Here is a 16865-nt window from a genome sequence, read left to right on the forward strand (position 1 = left end):
TAGTGAGCTGTTGGGGAGTGTCATCAGACAAGTCGCCGTCTTGCATGCACACTACTGTCGACTGCATCTGTTACTGACCGAAGTAGACGCAATCGCAATTGGAAAAAGTTTCACCTAGCAATTGCCAGCAACCACTCACCATCTGGTTTGGGATTGCCCATCTTTCTCTAGCAACCTGTGGTAGTCAGAGTGGTGTCTCTAGTCACGTGTCACCAGTTTACAGATTAGACGAATGCATGCTGTATGAGCTAGTTCTCATCAGTCAGTTAGTCAACTGCTGTTCTGATTGTTTGATGAAGGGATGAAATCTTTGCCACAACATGTATTAGGGTGGAAATTGTGACGTGACTCTGGATACGATGCTATCTGGAATCATCGCCCGTGATAATGCTGTTATCATGACACAGTGATTATCATATTGCAATTATTTAGTATCTATGAGAGTATGAAATCTGTAACTAACAACATCAACAAAACTGTCCTAAAGAGCCAAAAAGCAGAATTTGATACAAATTACAATATTTTGAATGATTGTAAGAAGATGATTTCATCACAATGTTGCTCTTTTGCAGCGCTACTGTTATGCATGTAGTTTTCCACACACTCCCGCACATTTAATGACATAAAAACCAAACAGTTATATCAGGAGGGCTCAAACAACTTTTTTTAACAAGGTAAAATACAATAATTATCTGAGGGATTTCAAGAGAAAGGGGAGTTCTCACATTTAAAGCGTTGCTTTTTGTGTATTGTAAAGTGGGTCTAACAAGTCAGCAGCTGGCTAATAATCCCTTGTTCCTGGAAAACAAGGTGTATGTGCGAAATCACAGCAAGAACAAAACCACGAGTTGATTTTATTATTTAAGGTCCCCAGAGTGCCGGATTTTGCTTTTGCCTTTTTCCACCGAGCCTCCTCCTTTCTGCTTTTTCCTTCCACCTATGTTGTCCTCCACTTCCTGTCATTCATTTCTCACAGCTTTTCTACATCTTTTTCCTTTTTCTTCTCTTTCCCCCAATCTCAAGATTCACATCCACCTGTGCACACCTCCCCTCTTCTGTCTGCTACCTGTCCCGGTTCTTTTTATCTCTCGGAGCAGGAGGCCGAAGCTCCCACCCTCCCCATCTTCCTCTCTCTGCTTTCCCCCGCTCATCCCTCTATTTCTCCAGTGAGGTGTATGTTATTGTTCTCCAAACAGGGTGATCAACCCAGCCAGGGGTAATGAGCTGAGAGTGACACCTGCTTCCACCACACAGCTGGCTCTGCGCGTGCATGTGTGCAACAGAAATAGACAAACTGTGCATCAGTCTATGCGTTCGTGTTTGCATGCTTGGTGCTTTCTCATATTTTGACAGGTTGTGTGTTCAGACCAGCGTTGGCTGTAATGACACTTTTTTCCTTAACACTGTAATAGGCTGTAATTCTATAATCACACTAAACTTACTCAAACTGCTACGCTGCTAAGTTTTTAAACTCTCTGCACAACAGGAGGACGAAGCGTCTTCAACTTTTGAGCAATGGAGATATGAACGTTAATTTTTATTGCAAAAAAGGATGAGAATGTAATGGTGAAGCACAAACGACTTTCCAGGCCAGAAACAGCAGCATCTAACACAACGTTAACTCTTTCTGAGCATCTGCAAAGCCGGTAACGAAGAACTCTGGACCCAGAGTGATGTTGACCTCAGTCAAGCAGCCAAAGCTTGATTTTCAACGGGTAGGAGACGCTGTGATGAGCAGTCAGGTTTGTAGAATTCTGGCCTCCATTTCTACCCATACCTGTCTCTCTAAAAGAAAGATCTTGTTATTATTCTGGCCTCATTAGGACAGGGATTTCTTCCAGTGTGTGGGCACGTATTCTAAGGCCTAGATTACACTCTGCTGCAGACACGGACACAGACAGCCTGAGCTTGAGCAGACATCACTGCTGTACTTCTTTAACAGTCCACGTGAAGTCCATCACCAGCAGCACAGGAAAGAATAATCCCAGTTTAGGACTTGCATCGTCAGCTGGTTATTATGTGATCATGCATTTCAGGTAATCTTGCCCAATAATGCGGAAGTAATGTTATATCTTTCAAGGAGTAATTTATTACTTTTTATAAAATAAAAATAAGAGGTAATTCATGACTTTTTTGCTATAATGTCCCCATAATTGACCCTGACACGGAAATGCTGATGTTAATGCGTTAGTCACACCAGGTTGGACCCCATTTTGACTTCACAGCTGCCTTTGTGGCAGAGTCAACAAGGTGTTGGAAACACCCGTCAGTGATTTTGGTCCATATTAACATGATAGCATCAGACAGTTGCTGCAGATTTGTCGAATACACTTCAATGACGAGAATCTCCTGCTCCACCAAATCCCAAAAGTGCTCTATTGGATTGAGATCTGGTGACTGTAGAAGCCATCTAACTGCAGTGAACTCATCGCTATGCTCAAGAAACCAGTTTGAGGTTATTTGAGCTTTGTGACATGACACAATCTGCCTGGAAGCAGCCATCAGAAGACGGTAAACTGTGGTCATAAAGACACGGGCACGGTCAACAATAATAGTCGGTTACTCTGTGCTGTTTAAAAGATGTTCAACAATACTAACAGGTGTTCCAAGAAGATATGCCCCATTACACAACCACCAGCAGCCTGATATGCTTTTGTGTTGTTTATGCCAAATTCTGAGCCTAAAACCCGAACATGTAGCCCATCTGCGGCAAGTTTTGACAGAGACGCTCTTCTGCGTACCTTGGTTGTAACAAGATAAGATAAGACTTTATTGATGGGAAATTTTTGCTTTACCTCAGCTCAGGTACAGATAGCAGAAGGAAAATACAAAAACTCAAATAAAATACAAACAAATATAAAATAAGATAATACACTATATACAACGGTAGCATACACAGTATGTGATTATGGATATGGTTGTGGAAATATGCAAGACATAAACTATAAACTATATAGTTATAACATAACTATTCTACCACTACTATTCCTATGTAAGTAATAGATATCTATAAGTATAGACATGTACACGCACACACACACACACACACACACAGGTACACACTAAATATATATATGTATACATATGCATACACACGTCCATACACATAGAAGGTGCATTATGCATGAAGTGGTGACTGTGGATGTCCACAATGTCCAGTGACTTATGACATCGTGATTGAGGAGTTATAGAGCCTAACTGCTGTTGGGATGAATGATCTGTGAAAGCGCTCCTTCCTGCAGTGAGGGTGTTTTACGACTGGTTCTTTGAGTTACTGTTGCCTTCCTACCAGCTAAAAGCAGTTTGGCCATTCTCCTCTGACCTCTAACATCAACAAGGCATTTTCTCCCAGACAACTTATAGTCAAAGGTAAAATACCAGCCAGTGGCGCATTAGAAAGGAAGCATCCTTCATAAATGATCTTCAGACATATTTTCATGACTCCACATGTGATGAAGACAATAATCAAAACAATGTAAACTAAATCTTCTTGCAACAATGACAGATCTGATAACGTGTTTTAGCATTAAAGAAAAAAGGAGATAAACTGGCATAAAGCATAAACACGATCATTTTAATTAGCAGTACCCTGGTCCCTGTAATGCATTTGCATGATTATTTTTACATATATCTTCTACTCTACTGATAACAGAGCGGCTGTGCTGTAGCACGTAAGGAAGGTGATTGCTGATGCTGCCTTTGGTGTGTTTCTCTGACTATGGCCCACGCTGACAGGTCAAAGCTAGAAGCCAGTCAATTCTCTCCCTCTTTCTTGTTCACACACATACACACTGATGGCGACTGCTGATGGTGCCTTGTCTCTTCTCCAGCCGAGCTCTAATAAAGTGCGGCGACATGACAGCCTGTGATAAAAATCCCACCCTCATTCACACCTACACGCGCAGCGTTCTGCACAGCACATAACACAGTTATCGCACACATAGACTCGCAGACGCGCGCGCCGCAAGAACAAGCGACAGCTGCACGCCCTCACATTGACGTTCCGTCACCTGTCGATGGAGACGAAGAAGCTATATTAGCCCATATTTTCACACCAGCTGTCTCTCTGGACAATCTGTGTGTGTGTCCCCGCGTGTGCGTATGTGTGTGCGTGCACGCAACAGCCCACAAAACAGACCAGCAGCTGATGGCACTGAATATCAATGTGGGATTTAACACACAACAGCCCTATAGCATGTTTTATCCAGCCATTGCACTTTTCTTTGTCACATGTTTAATGCGACACAAATGTTTGCCATTTATCCGACCCAGCCGGACATGGAAAGAACTTTTTTAGCACCAGGTTTGGGGATATCTTAAGACCACTATAAGAAAGTGTCGAGGAAATCACTGGCTTACTGGATGCAGATTTTAGGTAGGATGTGACAGCTGGCTCCCTCCCACATGATCCACCTGCTCTGCACCTTAATCGTACGACTGGGATTGTGCCTAAAACCGATAATTTTCTTTTCTGTTCTGGTGGTTTTAGAGGATGTGATGAGGTTTCATCAGGAGACCTCTAGGAGGCGAGTCCCTGCTGGACAAACCCACTTTCCTCCTTCCTTTAAATGTCCTGTTTGTTTGCACAGCCTTCCTTTACCATCATCTTCTTCCATCCCACCCCCCTCTTGCTCTCTCTGTCTCTCTTTTATTTTCTTGCCGACTCTCTCTCCTCTTTGTGTCCTTGAGTTAGCGGTGGGGAAAAAAAACACCTCTGAGCTGCATGCCTGCAGGCTGTGATCGTGAGTTTATGTTTTTCAGACACTTGCGCGAGCCGCCACATTTGCAGCCAACAATTCGGGGAGCGGGAAACAGAAAGTGTCCAGAAAACAAGACTTTTTGAGTATGTGCGTTTTCCCAATGTACAACAAGTGTAAAGCAGTTAAGTAACATTTCTTCACCAACCCCAATGTCAAGAGCCTACACACACTCAACCATGGCAACCTGTCATTAAGTGCCTTTATTTGTAGCAACGTAATTACATGGAAAAGGGGCGTCTTTCAGACAGATGGGGGGTACAAGGTGAAAGTGGAGAGGGAAACTGAAATCTGCTTACCCCTCCTTTCCACTAAGGTATAATCAGCTGGTACAACATCTTCTGCTTCTTATCTCGGTCATGGGGGCAGTCGCCTAAGCAGTAATGCCCTGACCTCCCTCTTCCTATCCACCTTCCCAGCTCTTCCAGGACATATAATGTCTCCAGCATGTCCCGTCTCTGTCCCTGGGCCTTCTCCTGATAGGGCATGCCCTAAACACCTCACCTAGGCATGCAGGAGGCATCTAGGAGGCATATGCAGTGGCCGAGTAGCCGCTCTACTCCGAACCCCTCACCCTGTCTCTAAGACTAAGCCTGAACACCCCACGGAGGAAGCTGATTCCAAGCTTGTATCAGCCATGTTATTCTTTCAGGTCACTACTCATAGTTCGTGGCCACAGGTTAAGGCATAATGACCAGTAAATCCATAGCTTCCCTTTCTTGTTACCACGACACCCTCATTAGCCATTTAATTTCACAAATAAAGCGGACACATGCCGGCTTCAGATTTCAAAATAGATGATCAATTCTTTGCCTAAACTATAACCCTGCATAGATTTATGCCTCGTTGTTGGTCTAATAAACCGATATGGTTTACTTACATGACAGGAAATAATTTAAGCATGAAAACTAACCAATAAATTTGGGAAACATAAGAAATTAGGAAGGCAGGATTTCCCTCAGGCCTAAACTAAATTAAGGACAGACAGCTGTAGTCTCTTTTTTTTAAGTAACTCAAATAATCATGTAGCCAGTTGGATTTGTAAAATATGGCTAGATTAATAAAGAAATCTTACGTATGTAAATAAGGTGAAAGATGAATGAAGGAAGAACATCCAAACATGCATTTCATTTCCATGTGTCTTCCTAAGTGAGATGCAGTTTGTATTTTTTGCAACCTGGAAACAGTCAGAGAAATTAATGCGACTTTTCTGTGTGTGACCTGAGAGCTGGCTGCGAGAGCCTTGCAGAGAGGCAGCGACAGATATAGTTGAAAGTAGCTTGGCACCCAGAAATTCTGGAGTTTGTTTCAGAGTCACAACCCCAGCACTAATAGCAACGCATCCACGCACCTATAATTAAAAATTCATCTGCTTTTCTCCTCATCATTGTTGCCATCTGCTCACAAAAATCACTGGCTTCCACGGCGCATCGACTTATAAATGACTTCTGCTTGCTGTTTACTTCCATACAGTATTATGCTGCGGGTGATGCACTACTAGGGCTGCCACGATTAGTTGACTAGTCACGATTACGTCGACTATCAAAATCGTCGACGACTGATTTAATAGTCGACGCGTCGTTTGAAGCTTTGTAAGATCACAAAAGACGCAGGAATAAGTAGTAGGATTTAAGAGTGTAATAACGGACTGAAACAGAAGATGGCAGCACTGCATGTACAAGGATGCCAGCTGCCGTTAAACCCCGAAGAAGAAGAAGTAGCTCTGTCCCAGAATTCATAGCGCAGCCCAGCTCAGTTTCCAACAATGGCGGCAGGTAGTTGGTTTTAATATTACTCTTATTATTCTTTCTGGGTCACAAAATAAACGTTTAACATATTTTCAGGCGAGAATGTAGCTGTGTAAACCTCAAATATCTGCTCAGTTTATCAAGACACCACATATTTTCAAAAGCGCTCCGACGTTTTCGGAGACGTCTGTTACCCACTAAGCTCGATAGCTAGCCGGGGGCAAGGTCACTAGAGCCGTGAGAACACCGGACTCCCGGCAAATTGTTTTCAAACCCACCGCTGTCTTTCGCTACTCAGGTTAAATATACATAAGTCACTTAGATAACTTTAAAATGTTATTGTTTGGCTTTTTGTAGTATTTTATTTGTTCCTGAGTAAATCGGTTTGGCTGAGATTAAAGTTATAGTTTTTACACAGCTGAATAAACTTCAAGCAGACAGCTGATCATCAGAAATGTGAGACGCTGGAGAATATACTCCGGTGTCCTGTTATATTTTAGATAGCAAGGAGTTTATTAAACTTCACCGAAACAATCTGCAAATTTCATTAAAATGTAATAAACTATCATCTTGTCTTTATTTTTAGTTAGTACATACCTTAAACACTTAAAGCTGTAAGCTAATGATAGTTATATAAGAGCAGATGCTGCTGGTGCAATAAGCTGTACGTCCAATGGATGATGATCTGATTAGTCGACTAATCGCAAAAATAATCGGTGACTAGTCGACTATCAAAATAATCGTTTGTGGCAGCCCTATGCACTACCAACAGCCAGATTGTATTAGTAGCCTATGCAACGACCACAAATCTATAAGATCACACAGTGGACTCATTCTTGGTTATTTTCCTGCCGTTGTGGCCGTGCAGGCACCCACCAGTCGATTATACTGTCCACTGCCTAAACATGGAGCTCCAGGGTGACGAAAACACAAAACCTCAGTGTCTTGCAAAGAGCAGCGAGAAAGAGATCCAATTTACTGCTTATTGAGACTGTTGTTACATTAGCCTCCTGGACCTCTCTTGTCTCCCTCTGCCACTCTCTGGATAATTTCTAATTGTCTTCCAAAGTGGGTTTCTGTGCGAGTCTTGCGAGAGTCTGTGGATGAATAGGTGTCTGGAGGTCTGATGATGGCTGGAACACAATCCAGGAAAGTTTTTTCTCCTTCTTTTTTCTACTCTACTGTAGTCAGGTTTGAGAGTATACTCTTGAGGTTTTGTTAAAGGGAAAATGATCTAATAAAGACCTCTGACTCATCTGATTAATAATTCATGATTAAAAAAAAGCTCCGGTGTCTTGCAACTTGGCCCCTTTTGGCGCATAAGAATAGAAGTGAACCTCCAAATATAGCAGTCATACATCGAGGGATATGAAAAGTTATTTAGATTTATGAATACCATCTCACAGATGTGCCCATTTGTCTGGTAAATAACTACCAAACAGACTAAGGACAGATTCCAGCAGTAATTAAACAGGAGCCTCGTACTCCCCGTAAAAGTGCGAGTGTCTAAGTTGAAGCATATTGTGGTGTGTGTTCCCACGAGAATACGACAGATGTGCAGGCTAAGTGAGCTTATGGAGAAAAGGGGACGTTGTTGGCTCTTGACTAACTGAGATAGAGCGTGTTTGGTGAGGGGGAGTGTGTGTATGTGTGTTGGCTGTGTTTATCTACATATGTCGTGTGTTTAGTTAAGGATTATAATGTGCGTACATGCATATAGTGAGAGATATGAGCTTGAGAGCACCTGCGTGTGTTATGTCCTCCCCCTCTTAATCGTTGCTTTTTATTTACCCTGTGGCAATACGGAAAAAGCATGTGTCAGCAACTGTATGTGCGCAACCTGATCTGTGCTTGTCCATTCTTTCCCATCTTCCCCTTCATCTGCTCTTTTAACGCCTACAGTACACTGTGCATCTAATTCATTAGCCTAATTAGAGCTCATTAGCCAGCTTATGCTACTTCCTATTAGCTTTCTAGCGTGGCATGACCCCAGAGTCTGCATGGCCAAACATACGAGCTTTCTGTGGACAACCAACCATGATGACGGTGAGGTCCGCCTTCAAGGGCAGCAGATTTAGTGCTGGCCACACGTGAGAGATGTACGCAAACATATATGGCAGCATAAAGAAAAACACCCAAAAAACCACTGAGGCTGAAATGTCAGCAGTTCTGGTGCTGTAATATGGACTGACTGAAGGTTTTATATGACTTTTTGGCTGAACTACCGTGGCACAAGATAAGAAGAGGAAAGTGCAAAGGGGTCGTTCTGATTTTAAATGGGTTTTCAGCACTTACTGGCCATCGTCTGTAACTTTACTGACCGTTGATGATCAGTCAGTGAGTTTAAGAATCTATTTTTCAACACATGGTAACAGTCTACCAACAAAGGATAAAAAACATCAAACGTGTTACTAGATCAGAATAACAAGGGATTCATACTTTTGTGTTCATCTGCTTTGTAGCTACGTCATAACCACAAACCCCTCTGAACCCCTACATGATCTATGCCGTAACCTGATGTGCAGCTCCCTGGAAATGCAACTACAGGTCATATCAAAGAAGCGATTGGCCCGTTCAGTACTGTCCATTTTGAATTTACAAATAAAAGCCTAGAAACAGAGCCCAGAAAACATGTAGAAGTCTCAGTGTTTCCTGTCAGTCCAGTGACCCCAGCTTTAACGAAACTCATTTCTAACGTCCTCGGTACAAATCACTGACACGAAAAGAGCACGAGGGGCCAAAAATCAAAGATATTTAAGAACAAGAGTTTAACCCCATTAAACTAGAAATTAACCAGACAAACACATCCAGTTTGTAATACAGCAAATATTGTTATTAGGGAGATGAGGACTGCATCACAAGAGGATATCTGTTAGCCCACATGTGGGAGCTAACAAAACAAAGAAGTCCCCAATCTCAGCGTGCATTCTGATAAATGACACCAAAGTCCATCTTGAGCAGATTTCACCTGAATATGGAGAAGATCTGAGCAGGGCCACGATGTGACAGGCCTTCCTGGCCCGTCTATTTCTTGAGGGGAAACTGCTGACCGACAGATCCAAGGTAATATTTCTGTTGCTCCTTTTGTCTCTAGCTTTCAGTCCCTCTTAAACTGTGTGAATACAGAGCGCCTACAGTCACACAAACAACCCCCGAAATACTTCTGGACACGTCTCTTCATAGCTACCGAATGCTGTGTTACATGCATAAATAAAATGTGTGTGCAGGCTTCACGTAGACCATCTCGCTGTGTGTGAGCATGTCTTCAGGCGGCCAGATTTTGAACTCAACTCATAACAAGGCATCAGGAGTTTCTAAGATGTTATGCTAGTTTGCACAGCTGTACTGGATCCATGTCACTATTCAAATAAGATCCAGGAAGTGAGTATAGCTGTAGGTGCTGGGTGTCAAATTAGTCTAAATAATTAAAAAAAAACAAAAAAAACATCCACACATAAAGACGGGGCTCATATACATGCAGACTCACACTTGGTATGCACTCCTGAATCAGTTCAAGTCAGCAGTCTGTTCTTTCCCTTCAGCTACGGTCCCCTTCAAACCCCCCTCCACCCCCACCGCACGTGTAAGCCTGAATATTTTACAAATACCCCGATAACAAGAAGTCTTCCTGCCACGACACTAATTCAGTATGACGGCTTTATCCTTGCCATCTTTTCAATTTGTCCTCTCAGATTTTTTCCACTGCCAACAGATGGAGGCAATTTTTCAGTTACATTTAGTGTCTGCACAGTAGTCAAAGTCCCAAACTGCATACACACACTCTCAACTCTCCGGGGGATGGAAGTGAGGTGGATTTGAAACTAGGCGATGCCTGCTCCACACACGTACGCAGGGCTGCTCTGGGGTGAGGGGTGCAAGATGACTGCAACAATTGCACTTCACACTTGCACGCAGACGTGCTTCACGTCAGCGGCCGGCGCTTCGCTGTGTGATCTCGTGGATGAGGGAGGGGCTCGGACTCCGTGGATGTTCACCGGAGACCAGCTGCGCCTCGCTCCGCTCTTCCAGATGGCCCTCGGGATGCCTCGCTGTGCCGCGGTGGCTTGTGTGTACGTGTGCGCAGATCTATGTGCGTGAGACGCTATCGGATTTAGACATGTCAGCGCGTGCTTTGCGGCGGGCCTCTTTTTAAAAACACTGACACATTTTGTCATCAGAGCCGCCAAAGTGAGGAGCGCAGAGGAGTCCGGAGCTACCCCTCACCGAGATGTCCTTTCATCTGACGTACACAGACTCGGGGAGAGAGAGGGAGACAAATATTTCAATTCCTTCAGTCCACATTATGGTCGCTGCAGGCTCTTTCCTGGCAAATCATTATCCAAAATCCTGAAGAGCCTAAAGACTACACACACACAAAAACCCACACTGAGTTACTCACACACGCATTCAGTCACTCTTCCCTCCAAGTCAATATGCATGTACTACACAGACACTAACCCCCTTATTTTCAAAGCGCCATCAACCATTATCACGGTCCCATCTGCCAGCAAAGGCTGGTCCGACTCTCCTCCAATAGGTGAGCAGAAATTTAATCACACCTAATTTCTTGTCTACAAATACATCCTAATGCAATCCCTCTGAAGACTTCTCTAAATCAGAATTTAAACCCAGTCTCGGAGCCACCTGGGTCCCCTCGGCACAACACCGCCAATCAGAGAATGCTAAGACCCCACCAGAGCATCACCATGAGTAAATGGACGGCTCTGCACGTGGACTCACACGGAGAGATGTGCCCTCTTTGAATGGAAAACTTTAGAGAAACAGTGGTGACATCACCGACTGTTTATGTTGGAATTTAACTGACCAAGCTACAAAGTTGCAGCTATTTGGGAACAACAATAACGTTTTTAATGTTGGTAACATGTTCAAATTGGGATTTTTAGCAGGCTAAAAACCATCGATCCATCCATTCTTCTCCACTTATGTTGGGACTGAAGTCTATCTCAGCTATCGTTAGGCGTAGGAGCTGGGATACACCCTGGACAGGTCGCCAGCTTAAGAAATTAATCCTGTCAACATTCAGTGTGGGGCTAAGGTTTATCTAGCATTACCAGCCTATTGTTAGCTGCGACAATGAAGTCATGCTATCTGCTTGCGCTCACGCTTGTTTCATTTCATTTCAGCTCAGCAGTACGAGTCCTTCCTCCTGCTTTGACTGCTCCCCATTTCACTGCTCTCTTCCCACCATGTACCACTGTGAAACAGGCATTCACAGGGTGGAGTGAAGTGAAGCAGACAGGTGAAGCTAAGACAATGCTTCTGGAGTCTCAGTTCGTCCCAACGACGATATGTTATCTAACTGTAAAGGTAACAAAAGGTTTTTATCTCCTTTCCTCTCTCACGCCCTCCTTATTTACTTTGGCAGACTGGCACCATTTCTGCGTTCCATTTGCACCGGAGGCCAGATTTCGGAGCTGGGAAGGACCTCACTGCCTTCACTAGGATTCGTTTTGTTCCTTAGCAAGGTGGAGTCATTCACGCATCGCTAGCAATACAACGCAGACAGCCACTCTGCACGTGGCAGCTCATTTTACAAGTTTTACAGTTTTACTAATATTTAGGTGCACTGCTATCATTTGGATTCTTAACTCAGGGGTTGGGGGGCCTGTGACCTTCTGAGCTGGAAGTGTGACTTGAGGGGGGCGTTCCAGTTAAAAATTCTGACTGGGAACTTCAAATGGAACCCCTATATGCAGTAGGAGAACTGGGGTTTGCAAACGCAAGGGAAGAGTGGAGTGGTGTGGACTTGCAAGTGGCGAGTTATGTCTTTTTTTTGGCATAAATGGATATTTTTCATTGAAAGAACTTCTAAATATGTAATTTTGATGAAAGGAGGTGAGTATTCTATGATTTAATCAATACATGGAGAAGTGCTTTAAACATTATATTGTTAGTTCACTGTGAATTTCCCACATAAGGAAACAAAAAAGTATATGCTTTTTCGTTCTTGCACACGAGCCAATATTATTAATTAAAAACAGATCTCTTTTTTTCCTCAACACACACACACAATCATTTGATAGTGAGTTTGACATCAGCATCAAACACAGAGTATGTCATCCCTGCATGACACTGGAGAGCAGCATGACGCCTGAGACAGTCGGAGCTCAGAGGGTGTGCGCGTGTGTGCGTGAGAAAGTGAGAAAGGAGGTACAGCTGTCAATCACAGCGCAGAGGCAAGCAGAGCGATACGCTACCCAGTGGGTTCATCAGTGCCATGTGTCAGTCACACCCTGAGATCACATTGATTGTCTGTCGGCAACCATCTGAGTGTGTGTGTGTGTGTGTGTGTGTGTGTGTGTGTGTGTGTGTGTGTGTGTGTGTGTTTGAGTGAAGGGGCCATATTTGGCCTTGAGAGAATTACAGAGGGCAGTGGAATACAAAGGGTGAGAAAAATAATAAGAGAAAGAGGACGAAATATCCACAATGATGCAATTATGATTCAATTTAGATTCCCGCATCAATTATGCAAACATATTCAAGAGACATGTCAAATATTGATAGGCTCTTCAACTTTTCAAGCCGTATTCATTGGGGAGCCAAAACTTAACCCATACTCTCTCATTAATCATGGATAGATGTCAGCTGGAGGTCTACATTCATATTCAGCCAACGCCCCCAAGGCTCCACCAGCAAAGGCATGTCTACATATGTCTGTGTGTATCTGTGAGAGCTCATCTTAGTCTGCTTATCGGTCTATGCATTGCTATGTAGCTTTGTGTGTTAGTGCTGAACTGTGACCCATCAACTTTGAGTCTGTGCATGACAATTGACACATGCTGATGTGGTGTTCCTGGCAGGAAATCTGCTGGGAAATAGTGAATGGATGCCATAAACTGGGCCCGAGCCCGAAAAATTAGACCTGGGGGGATTGGTGAGGTTTGGATTTTCTTCAGTAAAAGATGGCAATACAATACCTGATGCAGTCTGTCTGTACTGAGCATTTATGAATGCATGCTTTTGTAGAAATCCTTTTTCATGGCCAACAAAAGTGCCACAAAACGCAGTCTAAAATTAGAAGATTATGATGAAAATAATGGGAATATGATAAAGCCTTGAGTGCAGCTTTCAATACATAACAGCTTCCTATATCTTAGCCAGTCTCAGACTGAAATGTCTTGAGAGCTACTTAATGGATCCTCATGACATTTTCAACTGACTGTCACAGCCATCTGTTTTCCATCTAGCTCCATCATTGGATCAATATTTTACCTTATTAGTTTCAGCAGCTTATGTCCAAATCCTACAAAACTGCACTGTGATTAGTGGTTAATGTTGCAGCACTGCCTCTAGCACCAAACTCACCAGCACCATTGGTACAATTCAGGTTTAAAGAGTGCACCATCTCCAAGTGCTTAAAGTTGCATAGACTCTGTCATTGCACATGCCCAGCTGAGGATGTACATCCTGCACCAGCTCAGGAAGTTCAGCCTGCCTCAGGCAATGCTGATTCAGTTCTACTCTGCAATAATCCAGTCCGTTCTCTCTTCATCCATCACTGTCTGAATTGGATCGGCCACCGAACACAACAGAGAGACTATAACGGACAGTCGGGGCTGCAGAGAAAACTGGTGCCAGCTTCCAATCCTTTCAGGACCTTCATTCATCCAGATTCAGGAAATGAACAGGAAACATCACTGCAGACCCATCGCGCCCTGAACACAACCTGTCCCAAAGACTTCCCTCCGGAAGAACACGATCACTGTGCCAAAAGAACAAAACACGAGAACAGTTTGTTCCTGATACAGGCAGATAGTTATCAGTGGCAACCGCTGGAGCATGGATGCTGGCAGGGATGAAGTTAATGTGATCGACTAAAAAAAAAGTGTCTAGATTCAGCCCAATTTACAGCGTAACACAGATCCAAAGGTTGTGTCCAGGGTTCTCTGCCCTAAAATGAAGGAAATTAAGACCGGTCTGTCTAAAAATCCAGGCTAGCGTAAAGATACAGCAGCTTAAAAAGTTAAATTGAAACTGTGAGAACCTCTGCAAAGTCATGAAACCTCAAGTTTCCCAGCCATTGTTTTGATTGAGAGATGCCTTGGTGCAGAAATCACAGCTTTAAATATATTTTTCCTGCAGCAAAGAGTTTCACTGGTCAGCCATGATAAAAATTCTGCATATGTTTTAAAAAACATGTTAAACATTAATTACAAACTTTGAACAAAGCATAAAAAACCCATTCAAATGATGAAAAGAATCAAGTCAAACAATGTTGCTGTATTAAAAATGACTGATAGTAATGAATGACGATGCTTTATTACAACTGCATTGTATGCATTCCTTTATACCTCTGTCATGTCACCACTGAGAAGAGCCCCTGCAGCTACAACCGATGCATCTCAGTCATGACATCTTGATGCGCTAACCTGGTCTCATATGACCGCGCTTAGGCTCTCTAGCTGGGTGGGGTCAGGAAACCTGGGTCAAAGGTCACAGTGGTCCCCACCCTGAGGAACAAAAGCGAGGAGTAAGCCTTTCAGTGAGGATCTTGTTGGCTTAGACTGGGGGAGTTGTGGTGTCTGTCTGGGTCATTGTGTTCATGTGTGTGTGTGTCTTGGGAAAGTGTGTGTGTGTGTGTGTGTGTATAGTCAAAATCTGTCAGTGTGCGTGGAGTGTGTGCATACATTTTTACCGTATGATCTGTAGCTTATGTCTTGTGGTCCAAGTGCAGAGTGGTGAGATTCACACTCGTGTCAGAAAACAAATGCGTGTGCATCTGTGTGTGTATGTGCACGTCTGTGTGTGTGGTAACTGTGAACCTACTGCCCCTACTGCAGGCCTCCCCTGAAGCGTTGCACTTGGCTGGTTGGTGTGTGTGTGTGTGTGTGTGTGTGTGTGTGTGTGTGTGTGTGTGTGTGTGTGTGTATGGAACAGCTGTTCTCCAGTACTACATGGGGAGGGTCAGGGGGGAGACACAGACGAACTACAGCTGTGGCCCTGGGGCTTGTGGGAACTGTGGCTTAAACAATGTGGGAAGAGAATCAGGGGCAAGAGGAAGGACGAGAGAGGAAGAGAAGAGAAGAGATTCACTGGGAAAAGAAGCGTTTACAAGCTGAGACCAGATGAGATGGCCAAATGAAGAGAGAACACATGGCAGCGAGAAGAGAAGACACCAGAGAAAAGAAGATGTCCCTCTGTGTCGGAGTGCTCTGAAGCAGGAAAAGCCACAGAGACCAGCAGGCGACGTGGACCGCGGCATATTTTGGCCACAAGGTCACTGCAGAGAGACATGGGATTAGAAGCACGTAGACAGTGGGCTCTTATCCAACGAGCTGATCCAGAGCCATCAACCACAGTCACTTAGCATTCTCAGTAAAGCTCTTAACTGTAAGAAAATTAATCACGGCTATAAGGCTCATAAACAACTTGACTTTCCTGGTAGCCTGCTGGCCAAGATTGCAGAGTAACTCGAATAAAGACCCACTGTTGGAGATAATGCTTATTTCAGGACAGCACATAATGTGATAAGGCTGAGAAATCACTTTACAGTTTTGCACAGACAATCATGAGCTGCTGTTGAGAGCGGAGCTCCTACAACAGAGAGAAACTAGTGGCAGAGGGAAGGGGACTGACAGTGAAAACTAATAAGCCCTGTGCAACAGGAGAGAAATAGGCTCATCTCTCTGTGGCACCAAGAAAAACTATTGGAACTGTTGTACACCATTTCCAAGAACAAAAAAAAAAAGCACCTCATCTATGCTGAAACCCAACAGTAAATCCCTTCTGCCCGACAGATTCAGCAAAAGAATAATATCTGAGGCAAGAATAATATTTGCAGCCTACATTATAGAAGAATGCCAGGGAATAGAGCATGAGATGGAACTAAGCCAAAAGCCAATTTATGGCTTTTGTGGAACCCTCAAAAAAAAGTAAAAAAAAAAAAGAGCGAGAGCGGTCCAAGGTGCTACTTAAAATCCTCCCATCCACTCACTCGCAAGCCTCAATTAAACACTGCCGATTGCCATCTGCGAGGCTACTGAACCTAAAATCATTAAAAGTCTAAAAAGATTAAAAGCAGTCGTGGGCGGAAAAAAATTGAATAAAGGAACGAGGGAAAAGACGAAAAAGATAAGAAAACGGAATGAAGCGAGTTCTCGGAGATGAGTGTCAGAGATGACCTTCATGGCAAGTGGTTTGACTGTGAGCTTTGATAGGAAGTAAACTGACTGAACTAGATGTAACGGATAACAAATTGCTTGCCAGACTGGAAAGTAGCAGTTTCCCGTGCTGTTTCTGTCTGCATCTTTTTCTATCATATTATGCATATGACATAAGAGACTGAGCTGTGTTTGATAGCAGCCATCAAGTGTTGTTTAAGAGGGTTCATTTCAACCAG

At 43.6% G+C, this 16865-nt stretch overlaps 1 protein-coding gene across 1 annotated transcript in view; it reads right to left on the reverse strand.

Annotated features, from left to right (window-relative positions):
* The window catches only part of ext1b (exostosin glycosyltransferase 1b), a 133557-nt gene that overhangs the window by 44602 nt on the left and 72090 nt on the right, over positions 1-16865 (reverse strand). The window lies entirely within an intron of this gene.

This window comes from Perissodus microlepis, chromosome 22 (assembly GCF_051167445.1).
Source record: "Perissodus microlepis isolate ML-2025 ecotype Zambia chromosome 22, ASM5116744v1, whole genome shotgun sequence".
NCBI lineage: Eukaryota > Metazoa > Chordata > Actinopteri > Cichliformes > Cichlidae > Perissodus > Perissodus microlepis.